Here is a 13,774-nt window from a genome sequence, read left to right on the forward strand (position 1 = left end):
CTGTGTCATGATAAAATTTCTTAGCAAGAATTATAGCTGAGTACAAATCTGCATCTTAAAATGCAAATTTATTGACATCAACATGTAGTTTAAGGTCCAGATTTATAACAATAAAAACTACAAGACACTACATAAAATACTACAATGAGAAAGTAACTAGCCTAGCTACATTATCCACTCCAAGCAAAAAAATAGTTTTATAATATCAAATTTTTAAAAAAAATTGAGAAATTTGGTTTATGCATTTTAAGATCGACTACATAAAAAACACCAAATTCATTTCTGATTTTTGGGGAATACTAGGTTGCAATTGTTAGTGTTGTAATTTCCTTGTAAGGTCCTTCAAAAACATCAAAGTACTTACAAATTTCTGCATTCATTTTCTTAAGTATTGCATACGTTTTACTAGTACTTAGTCTCCTACGTTAAATTCTACATCCTTAACATTTCATCATACCTTCTCTTTCTCTTCTGAAACTTTTTACCATAGTTTTTACACACATTTCTATAACCTTTTCTGTTGCTATTTTCTTTCCAGGTGGAAGTGTAATTGCTTTAATTATTATGTATGTAGCAGGCTCTTGTCTTATAACAACACATGAACATAATGAGACTATTAAACTGTAAGTTTTTGTATTTCAACATAAGTGTTGTCAAGGAGTGTGAATGAATGAAATTTAAAACTTTTATTTGACACCACAAATAGTCATCAAGCCACAGTCACTAAAACGATAAAATTCTTAAAACGTTACTTCGCTAGTTTCGATGCTCTGAGCCGTCATTTTCCAATGTAATCACAATCCTGGAAAACTGGATTAATAATTGCAACCACACTTCTTTCAAATATTACAAATAACACACTAAAACAGTAAACTGAAGCGAAGGTAGCAGAAATGGATCACAAGACGTCATAACAGTGTTTTGGTTGAATGCAGTGTAGATAAAAACTGCTTTGAGATAAAAAATATTAGATATTCTTGCATTACGTCCAGCTGCGATGCAATGATCATTTTGCAAACAAAAACGTCTGAAAATTAAAAAATACATGCATTTAACTAACATCATGGCGAAAGCTGCCATGAGATAGTAGTTATCATTGCCTCACCATAATCCTACAACATCTGGCAAGCCCAAAACTAGAACACAGCATGCAATCATACTGTGTTCTGCTACTTTCATTCCATTTCATTTTATTACTTTCCTGTAAATCATTTACATGAAGCAGGAATTGTCACAAGTGTAATTCACATGCAAAGTACGTATAATACGAACACAAAAACGGAATATCACTCAAATAGTTATTTTCAATGCATTTTTTAGAGTACAACGTTTGTCATAAATGTAAAGACAATAAAATTTACACTTTCAAATTACTCATCTACATTATAGAAACTTTTGCTTAAAAGGTGATTTTTTTAGCTGTCTTAAATTTTACTTCATCTGTTATTTCCTTCTTGTACTCTGGCAGAGGATTATAAAGTTTTGTTCCAAAATAAGTTACATGCTTTTTGTTTATGTTATCCTTACTCTTTCTACAAGTAAATTTTTACAATTGTGATTAATTGTGGCAGTCTTCATTGGTACATGCATTGTTCAATGTGCTCTTGTACATAGAAAGATTTTAAGGTATACAGTGAAGATATTGTGAGAATTTGTAATTGTTTGAAGAGGGGCCTTCAGTAAGTTTTTGGAGAATTGTGTGTTATCATTCAAATAGCTCTTTTCTATAGTTTGAAGTAATCATGAATTCCTTTTACCCCAGAATACTATACCATAAGACACAATAGACTGAAAAATAAGCAAAATACACCAATCTAGCACACTCTATGCTGCATACTCTAGATACTATCTCAGTGCGAAACATGTCAAGTTGACACTGTGGGATAAATACTTGATATGGTCTTTCCAGCTTTAGCTGCTGCAGTCAGCAGTGCTTATATAACGCAACTAGTGTATGGTGCTGTTGTTAGATCAGTTACTGTTGCTTCAATGGTAAGTTATCAAGATTTAAGTGAGTTTGAATGTGATGTTATACTTAGTGCATGAGCGATGGGACTCAGCATCTCCGAAGTAGTGATGAAGTGGGGATTTTCCCACACTTCCATTTCATGAGTGAACCATGAATATCAGGAATCCGGTAAAACTCTCTGACACCACTGTGGCCAGAAAAAGATCCTGCAAGCACAGGACCAATAACGACAGAAGAGAATCGTTCAATGTGACAGAAGTGCAACCCTTGTGCAAACTGCTGCAGATTTCAATGCTGGGCCATCAGCAAGTGTCAGAGCGTGAACCATTCAATGAAGAATCATCGATATGCACTTCAGGAACCAAAGGACCACTCGTGTACGCTTAATGACTGTACGACACAAAGCTTTAGGCTTCTCCTGGGCCTGTCAACATTGACATTGGACTGTTGATGACTGGAAACATGTCGCCTGGTCGGACGAGTCTCGTTTCAAATTGAATCAAGTGGATGGATATGTACGGGTATGGAGACAACCTCATGAATCCATGGACCCAGCATGTCAGCAGGAGACTCTTCAAGCTGGTGGAGGCTCTGTAATGGTGTGGGGCATGTGAGGCTGGAGTGATATGGGACCCATGATATGTCTAGATAGGACTTTGACAGGTGACACGCACATAAGCATCCTATCTGATCACCTGCATCCATTAATGTCCATCATACATTCCGACAGACTTGGGCAATTCCAGTAGGACAATGCGATACCCTACACGTCCAGAATTGCTATAGAGTAGCTCCAGGAACACTCTTCTTAGTTTAAAGCCTTCGCTGGCCACGAAGCTTTCTAGATATGAACATTATTGAGCATATCTGGAACCCCTTTCAACGCACTTTTCAGAAGAGATCTCCACCCCCTCATACTCTTACGGATTTATGGATAACTCCGCAGGATTCATGGGGTCAATTCCCTCCAGCACTACTTTAGACATTAGTTGAGTCCATGCCATGTCGTGTTACGGCACTTCTGCGCGCTCGTGTGGGCCCTACACGATATTAGGTAGGTGTACCAGTTTCTTTGGCTCTTCAGTGTATTAACAGAGTCAATAAAACACTAAGAATAAACGGCAATCCAGCAGCGACTCCACAGAGCTGAGTGCTTGGCGATAGCTTTCAGTGCGGGCCAGAGCATCGCAGACGCTGCTAGAGTACTGGTTATTCTTCGAGTTTTACTGTCCCTTTTAATACTTATCGACAAAACAAATATCGTACTAGACTAATCTGGAATCGCCCTAACGAAGATGCACGTAAAATTCTACTTTAAAAATTATTTTCTTTGTAACAGGAAAGACACCGACTGTTTCATTCGACACCAGACGTCGTATGATAGACATGATGGGCGCTGTTGGGCTGACTCTAGCAATGCAATGTGAAAACGAAATTGTAAATATGTGGTGAAATAGCAGATAAAATACGCCTGACGACTCTTAAGAGATATGTATCTATAATAGTGTATTTTATGCATATATGTATGTATAAATATGTGTATGTGTGTATGTATTATATTTGTATGTATCTATGTTTACAGAAGTATGCATCTATATGCATATATGTATTTATACATGGAAACACCATAAACACAGCACGTTACTAATCCTAATACCATGCAGGAAGCCTATTGACATTCAAACCAACTTCCTGTTGGCCTGGAATGGATAAATACAGCTCCTGTGTGGGTTCCAGTGGAATATTATACCACTATTCCTGCAAAAAAGTGGTAGTTTCAGTTAGCAATGATGGATGTAGATAGCAACAACGCACCGTTATTCTACACTACTGGCCATTAAAATTGCTACACCAAGAAGAAATGCAGATGATAAACAGGTATTCATTGGACAAATATATTATACTAGAACTGACATGTGATTACATTTTCACATAATTTGGGTGCACAGATCCTGAGAAATCAGTACCCAGAACAACCACCTCTGGCCGTAATAACGCCCTTGATACACCTCCGTATTGAGTCAAACGGAGCTTGGATAGCGTGTACAGGTACAGCTGCCCATGCAGCTTCAACACGATACCACAGTTCATCAAGAGTAGTGACTGGCGTATTGAGACGAGCGAGTTGCTCGGCCACCATTGACCAGACGTTTTCAGTTGGTGAGAGATCTGGAGAATGTGCTGGCCAGGGCAGCGGTCGAACATTTTCTGTATCCAGAAAGGCCCGTACACATATGTAAGCATCCCATCTGATCACCTGCATCCATTCATGCCCATTGTGCATTCCAACGGACTTCGGTAATTCCAGTAGGACAATGCAACACTCCACAAGTCCAGAATTGCTACAGAGAAGATCCAGGAACACTCATCTGTGTCTCAACACTTCCGCTGGCCGCCAAACTCCGCAGACGTGAACATTATTGAGCATATCTGGGATGGCTAGCAACGTACTGTTCAGAAGAGATCTCTATCCCCTCACACTCTTACGGCTTTATGGACAGCCCTACAGGATTCATGGTGTCAGTTCTAGCATTATTTCAGACGTTATTTGCGTCCATACCAAATCATGTTGTGGCACTTATGCATGCTCGCAGGGGCTCTGGACAATACTATGCAGGTGTACCAGTTTCTTTGGCTCTACAGTGTATTTTTTTTACTCATGTTAAGTGTTAACACGTTTGCGTTAAACCACTGTCGTATATATTGCAGGACTATGTCAGTTGTGGTGGATAGTGACTTTTTTATTACACTTATAATTATACTTGTGTCATCTGCGAACAGGATTATTTTGGTAGCAATATTTGGATTCTGCATGTCATTTATATAAAGCAAGAATAATAATGCAGCAAGAGTATTGCCCTGTGGGACGCCAATTTCCACTTTTTTGCATTTGAAACCCACATGATTTTCTGGTTATGATCTGAGATGATTTCTTCAACCTGAGTTCTGTCTTGAAGGTAAGATTCACACCAATTCAACACAACCTCTCTTACTCCTATTGTTTGACAAAATTTGGTGATTTACTGTATTGAAGGCATTAGAGAAATCTAAGTTAGCATTATTTATTCAAGATTCCTGACAATCTTTTCAGTACAGGCATCGATGGCTGTGGCCTGAACACAAGCCATATTGATTGCAGTTTGGAAGTTGTATGCATCTAAGTAATTTATGAGTCTGTTTTTCATTAATGTCTCTAAAATTTTTGAAAATGATTAGAGAATGAAAATTAGTCTGTAATTTTTTGCCTTATATGGATCTCCTTTTTTAAACAGTGGTCTAATATTTCAGATTTTAAACCTCTGTGGAAACACCCTTTCACTGAATGACAAATTGGCGATATGCACCAGGGGCTTTGTAAGTTGTTTGGAAACTTTTTTAATTAGTGACACAGGCACTTCATCCACTCCTGCAAACATTTTTGGTTTTAGACTCTTTATCACCTTTAATATTTCATTTTCATTTGTAGCAGTTAACAGAATACTGCTGTCTGCTTTTGAAGCTGTTAGTTTCTCATGGTTGGTAAACTTTTTTCTTAATCATGCAGGTACACATAAAAATATTTACTAATGTAATTGGTCGCAGTTTCATCTTTTAATTCAATATTTTCTTACTTTTGAGTATTATTTACTGATCCACGAGGCTCTTACCTGTTCCCCTTTTCACTATTTCCCAAGTAGTTCTTTATTTATTGCCTGATTTTCTTATTAATCTGTCATTACTTTGTAATTTTGCTTTCGTAACCACCACTCTATATATTTTTGTGGTTTATTACAAGTTCTTTAAACTTGGGGTCAGTACAACTTTTCAGTTTAGGATTAAGCATTTGCATTGTCCTGGAGGAATTTCTAAAACTTGTAAAAATTCATGAATTAGTATGTAAATGACTTTATGAGTTTGTTCTGAGAAGTATTTTAGGAAAACACATTTCAAATTTTAACATAAAGAGGGAAGAGGAAACATCATATCTTGCATTTGTTCTTATTTCTAACAATACTTCAACCCTTGATTAGGTAACCAGTGTATTTACAAAATGACTGCAACTATTAGAGGAGAAAGTTCTTTTGCACATTTGATGTGAAGTGTTTTTAGCCACTAGGGCTGTTAGAATTTAGGATTAGTGCGTTTTGATCGGATATTCCTAGGTCGACATTAATTACATCTGCATCTATGGCTCCTATATTTGTGAAGAAATTATCTATGAGACTTTCTGAAGAGTTTGTTACAAGTTATATGGGATACAATTTAAAGCTCTATAGAACATTCAGGAACTAATCTTTAGATGCACTTTCGATTATCAAGTTAACATTAAAGTCTCAACTTATAATTACTGCTATTTTTTATGTTATATGCTGAGCAATGCCTCTAATTTATTTCTAAAAATTTCAGGATCACCACATGGTGATCTGTACACTGGCATTATTGTTAATTTACTCTTTTGCTTATTCAGTGGTATTCTTGCAACCTCAAAATGTTTTTCTTCACTCATAGATTCAGCTACAGACAAGTTTTTAACTTTTACTCCATGTTTTACATAAATGCAAACACCACAATGTCTTGTTTGCTTCCTGCAATAATCGCTGACTAAATTATATGGGGAATTACTAATGTTAACTAGTTCATAACTTTTGCACCAATGTTCTTCAACACAAATACAGTCTTCTAGCTTCACTGACTGCAATCTCAAGTTCCAATATTTTATTTTTTATACACTGTATACAGAGGTTCATTTTTCAAAGTATTAAAAATAGCTTTAGACGAGTTCATACTTACGCTATCTGATGTTTCTGGTTGTTATTTGTTGAGGCTGACTACCAAAAATACTTAAAAAATTTCATGTTTCCTGCTTCCCCTGGAGGTGCTGCCATTCTTGATGCTGCATTTGATGTTGTAGCTAATGTTCCTGTGGATGATGGAATCGCTTCTGAGTCTGAGGTTTCAAGACAATCACTCCCATTTGGGTCTAACACAATACTAGTCTTCAAGCATGAGAGCACTTCAATTGCCTGGTTGCACACCAGATCACTAGAGTCATAAAGAAACTAGAGGCATAAAGAAAATCAGAAGACAAAAAGGAATCTATATAAAGTTTACAATAAAAAGCGCTAGAAGGTGCTGCTTTCAAATGTCTATGAGCATGTGTCTCGCTAAAACGTAAACACTAACCAGAATGTGCTATTCTTTAAAGAAGGTTGACACAGTGCATGATCCTAGAAGACAAATTGTAACAGCTTACAGCAAGAAGTTTTCTTATAGTGCAGCATTGTGGAAAGTGTTATAAACAGAGTATAAAGTGATAATCCTATGTTTGCTGTTGTCATCTGTTACTCATTACATAGATATCTATGGAATAAGCAATTAATAACAATTAATTACATAAAGTGATAATATTTTTGGAAGCCAAAGCTCAGACCAACAGGGGCGCCCTACGGGAGGGCAGGGAGGCTGTGCCGCCCCCCCCCCCTCCCTCAGATTTTGGGGAAATGAAAACATATTCTGCTGTCACATACATTTCGTTGAAGAAATGTATTAAAAAGTTGGTATATATATATATATATATATATATATATATAAGGTGGGTAGATCACGTAACTAATGAGGAGGTATTGAATAGGATTGGGGAGAAGAGAAGTTTGTGGCACAACTTGACTAGAAGAAGGGATCGTTTGGTAGGACATGTTTTGAGGCATCAAGGGATCACGAATTTAGCATTGGAGGGCAGCGTGGAGGGTAAAAATCGTAGAGGGAGACCAAGAGATCAATACACCAAAGGCCGGCCGAAGTGGCCGTGCGGTTAAAGGCGCTGCAGTCTGGAACCGCAAGACCGCTACGGTCGCAGGTTCGAATCCTGCCTCGGGCATGGATGTTTGTGATGTCCTTAGGTTAGTTAGGTTTAACTAGTTCTAAGTTCTAGGGGACTAATGACCTTAGCAGTTGAGTCCCATAGTGCTCAGAGCCATTTGAGCCAATACACTAAGCAGATTCAGAAGGATGTAGGTTGCAGTAGGTACTGGGAGATGAAGAAGCTTGCACAGGATAGAGTAGCATGGAGAGCTCCATCAAACCAGTCTCAGGACTGAAGACCACAACAACAACAGCAACAACAACAATATATATATATGGACCACTAAAATCATATTTTTTTGAGTGAAGAAAAATGCCCAACAATACCAAGGAATTTTTTTGAAAGCCCATGCTCTGAAGTCCTCCTTATATTTTTACATGATCAAGCATCACCTTTCCATGCAACAGTATTGAAGATAGAAGGCTAGCATGTTACATATGCAGACGTTGGAGAAGCACTTCATGCTTTTAAAGTGAATATGGCAAACAAACGAATAACCATAGTTGTGCCACATGTTATAAGAAGTGCTTTAAGCAAACTTGAATCTCAGGCGGACATAAACGTTATTAAGTTCACTGAAACCATCTGTGAATTTTATGATAGCAGTGCACAATACATTGAGCAATGGACAGATCATTTTAATGGCTTTTCGGACTTCAAATGGGTTCTTTTAAGCAATGTACCCACATAGGCTGAGGTCCAAAAATACCACAAATCTCTCATAAATGTACTGCCAAACTGTAAAATGAGTGACAATGAATCATTTCAAGAGTGTCTTAAAATGCAGCAGTTTGTCACCCCTTAGAAAACAGACAAATGGAACGTAGGAAAACTGTCTCTAATATGCATTGGATACAGATGTTTCAACATTTCACATTGAAACAAATTCCGTATCATAGTATTTCAAGGATAGTGGAATTCCTGTTGTATCTTCCAGTTACAAATGCAGCAGCTGAGCATGTCTTTTCTTTGATAAGTAAGATATGGACATCTAAGACAACTCAAACGAAAATAGAGACTTTGAAATCAATTCTGACAGTATTGGTGGGCATTTTTCTTCACTCAAAAGATATGATTTTAGTGGTCCATAGAGCTGTAAAACTCCCTCAACAGCTGGCACCAAGACCGATCATCTGGTACTTGTGAATGACACGCTTTAAATCGACTGGTAAACAATCTGCAGCTGTCTTTATAGGATTATGCACTATGCGCACTGAACATATTACGCCAATGATGTCACGACCAAGCCAGCCATTTAATTTGTGGACAATATTGTTTGTCCCTCTTCGAGATCGTCCACCACAGTTTATCTTGACATTGTCCCAGCAGAATGCTACAACCTTAACATTCAAATTATACTCTGTGATGGTATCACACAGATAGTTTTCAACAACATCTGCAGTTTCACCAGGCTGCTCTTTAAGTTGGAGAATTTTCACACACATGCCTTCAAGAGGCAAGAAATGTCGAAAAACTACATGATACAGCTTCATTTTTCCATGATTAGCTGCATCAGAAAGAATAGTAATGCAGTTAACTTCGCACGTTTCTCGCAGCAATTTATCACAACAGTGTGGAGAAAGCACATTAACAACAATGACTTCGCATTTTGCACTACCACAACTGTACTTAACACTCGAAGCACTTCTGGATTAATTTAGATGTACAGTCACTTGAACGAAAGCCATTGTTCTCTTGTACTAAATAGAAGGCCCATGTGTCTTCCGCTGCAGCTAGTTTAAGTTCGTTGTCACTTGGAATAACTTGCCGAAAGAAGTCTGTTAAACTTCTCAAAGATGCAGCACTGGTATCTGATGTGTTTGGCTGTTTTCAAGTGATACTTCCCTCTATGAGAAACAGAAAACTCTCCTCCACATTTCGGGCAATGGACATCATGGTCTGCTCTCCCCTTTTTATTACGAATGGCTAGCTGTGTTAAAAGTAAATAAATGACAGTGTATGAGGATCTTTCGCCTAAATTTGATTTAACCTGTTTACTATCTATGGATGTCTACAGGAACACAATTACTATGTAGCGTCTATCAGACTGCCTTTTTATTTATTTATTTATTTTATGTAAAACAATTGTTCTGGTGAATATATATGTTTAAGATTTCCTGTTGCTTTTCTGCTTTGTAAGTGCTGAAATGAGAAACTTCAAAGGGCAGAAATTATCGTCGTTGGTCTGTCATATAAGATAAACATACATTCTCAAAGACTTTAATTTAGATCTTTTTAACATGTCGACAGCCACAGCTAAAATGAGTGAACAGCTCCCAGAATCCATGTTAAATGGTTCATACAGTTTGATTCATCATCTCTGTCATAGTCCATCCATCTCTGAAACTTTTTAAAAACAATTATTGACAAGAAAATAGAGCCTGCGAATTGCCTTGTAGTTGGTGTAAAGAGTGGAAAGTTCAACTCAGATACACAATAATATCGTCTTACACCTTAAAGAAATGGAGTAGGAGGAGAAAGTACATTTTCGAGATGAGTTTTGTACGCCTGTGTACCTTTTAAATGACCCTACCATTAATCGCCTATTATCAGTTATCTCGTGGTATTTTATCCAATTTGTGAAGAAACACCAAATCTTTGCATGGAAGAATGCTTTACGACAGCGTTCCCAACTGAAGGGTCGCATCCCAGCACCGAGACACGAAAATAAAATACAAGGTCGCACAGATATCTCCATCTCGTAGCTGGCAGTTTATATTGACATACATTATTAAATTATCCCAGTTTCGTAATAGTTAGTTAATAAAAAAAAAGGGAATCATATGACAGTTGTATGTTACATAAAAGTTGTACTCATTGTAGTAAATAATGAAATTGCACGTCATTAGAATCTACTTAACTGACGATCGTCCTGCTTTTGACATAACACTGAAGCTTACAAAGCTGAGAAAATTTCAAAGAGAGTACAACATACGTTCATTCCCACATGATGCAGCAACTCTTATCAAGTAGCATTTGCTGGAACTGGACAGTGAACACTAATCTGAAATAATATTTTCCTTCAATCAACAGCAACCGAACATGGATAAGGAACAATTTGCAGTGAATTTAGAATCATGTAATTTGTCAAATTCAAATGCCAACTAGTTAGTTGTGGCGTCTTGTGACAGATTTTTAGATATCTTGTAGTCAAGAGATCCCAGTTTATCAGAAGAAGCGATGAAATTTCTAATGCTTTTAGATTCGATACATATTTCAATATTGGTGCTACTGAAGAAATAAATGGGCCTATATAAACCGATTGGAAGTTGAACCAGTCCTAAGAATAAATATAACGTCCTTTGAACCGAATTTGGACTTCATAGTTAAAAATAAGCAGCTACATACTTCTCAGTAATAGAGGACAGCTAGGGCAATATAACTGTGAAGCTGTAATTATCATTTCATTAGCAAAGGATGACGCTTGAAAAACATTGTATACCATGTGGGGTCTTGGTGGCATCATTAGAAAAGTTAATCATGTCAGTTGTGCTCATTTTCTCATTGTTGCCAATGTGGTTAGATCCAACAATTTTTGCATTATAGCTGCATGGCAAAGTGTTGTTAGAATAACAAGTTGAATTTCATTTCATATTCTTTGCTACTTCCCAGTACTGTGTATGAGAATAACAGTACCTGTAATGCCAAATAGCTTTTTTAAAAAGTTCACCTCCGTGGGCTGTAGGCAGAAGGGACAATGAAGTAGTGCTGGCAATGTTTACTCATGGAGAGCTCATGTACTTCAGTAATGTATCTCCTCTGTGCCAAAGACTGTATTCTCACAAGTGTTGGCATCAATGTGGAAAGGCAGGAGAAGAACTAAGGGTGGGGGCGGCAGCTCTTTCAAATGTTCTACTGTAAAGTAAAAAAAATTCAGTGGTTCAGGAAGGGAAGGCAAAAAAAGTAACTAGGCTAGGAGAAAAAATTTGGAAACCTCTGCTTTAAGACACATCAACAATTTAAAAATCTTTGTTTACATTACTATTAGCGACACATATTGTACATTTTTCATTTGAAACTAAAATATTTGTATGACATTTTGTGTGCACTTTTCTGTTACTTTATTCCAAGTGGGAAAATAAAAATTATGTTTGACCACACCCAGATGACTTACTTTTATTTGCTCCTGACGCCCAAAACCTATAAATCACTCGTATTTGCTACGAATGTTTTCGTATCTGGCTTTATGCAGAAACTCATTTCCCACTAGTTAACTCGCAGTTGGGACAAGTGGCCAGTTTGTTCATACGAGGTAACTCGTAGTTGGCTGAAATTGTATTAAGTTCTACAATCTGGTACTACATAACATGATGTAGCTCTTATGAATCATATTATATAGCGTATTATCAGAGGAGCTAGCGTAAAACTTTTTGACTTAAAATTTACCTGGTGAAATTGGAACTGTTGTACAGACTTTCACGGAACATAGCTGAGAACCATTCTGATTAAACCATCTGTCAAATAAAAATACTGCATTAAAATCGGACCTTTTGTTTGGAACTTATTATGCCACTGACATACACACTTTAAACTTGTAACGCCCCTCTGTTTGCATTAATACGGAAAAAAGTGCAGTAATAGTCTATAGAGTTCTGGAATCCATGCATCACATCCAATAGGAAGAGCCCACTTCAATTTGTGTGGGTGTGTCATATGTCACAATAGAAAAAAAAATTGTTGCACTATGAGAAATGTAGTTGAGGGTTAATTAAAAACAGAATTACCACACTGTTTATGACACTGAATTACGAGTACGTTAATTACCTCTCTTGAAGATCGGAAATGAAAACACAGTGACATGTGGACATTGTGAAGGTGGTTACAATCTGTACGCACTACAATGCTCTCGCCCGCAAAACAATCACGAAAGGGCTATCGCTAGGGAAATCCAGCTCGGTAATACCAACTTCAGTGCAGGTATTATTGAAGGTCTCGAACTAGAATGCTACAGCAGACAGGTCGTGTAAACATAGTCTATAAAGTGGTATGTTAGGTTTGGATATGATATGGAAATAAAGTTTAAAACACTTTTACAATGCTAAAAATATGAGGAGTTACATGTTGAAACATCCCATGACTGAGACTTGTATTTGATTTGTAAAAATCGGAACAGTTAGATGTCCTGGCTGAACCCAGTCGGAACAAGGGGACAGGACTCCAAAAACCGGCCTTGTCGGGACAGGGGGATAGGACTCCAAAAATCCGAAATATCCAAATCTGGTGACTTAAAATTACATCTGTAATGTACAGTGTTAATACAAAAAATGGAGTAAAAGGAGTTGGCCACCAATAAATCCTTTAGGTTTCTCTTAAACTAAATTTCATTGCTTGTTAAGCTTTTTATGGCTGCTTGCAAGTTATTGAATATGTGTGTTCCTGACTAATGCACACCTTTTTGTACAAGTGTAGGTGACTTTAAATCCTTGTTAAGATTATTCTTATTTCTAATATTGAGCTGTTGGATTGAAAAAGTGATACATTTTTAATGACAAATTTCATTAAGAAATAAATATATTGGGAAGCGGTAGTTAGTATCGCTAGTACCCTAAACAAGCTTCTGCAGGATGTCTAACACGTTCTTCGACGACAAGAGACTATGTAGTGTTGGGTTGCACGACTCACACGTCTCTTCCAGTTGACTTACAATTTGTGCATGCAGCTGATCCTCTTCTTTGGGTTATCGGCTACGTTGTTCTCACCATTTAATTCATCTCCAAAGACTGTATCAAGTTAAAGAGAATATTATTAACCATCTCTATATTGTTGAAATAAATTATGTACACGTAGGATCTTGTCAGTTCAACAAAAATATATTTTTCAGCACTCGTCCTAAAGTAACAATTATTCTGTACAAACTCCAGCAAATCAACTGGTTCCAAGACAAATGTCAAAATCTACTAAACACTCATACAGTTACATATGTTCTGCCTCTGTAACAATCCTCATGAAATCACAAACCATGG

This window comes from Schistocerca americana, chromosome 7, assembly GCF_021461395.2.
Source record: "Schistocerca americana isolate TAMUIC-IGC-003095 chromosome 7, iqSchAmer2.1, whole genome shotgun sequence".
NCBI lineage: Eukaryota > Metazoa > Arthropoda > Insecta > Orthoptera > Acrididae > Schistocerca > Schistocerca americana.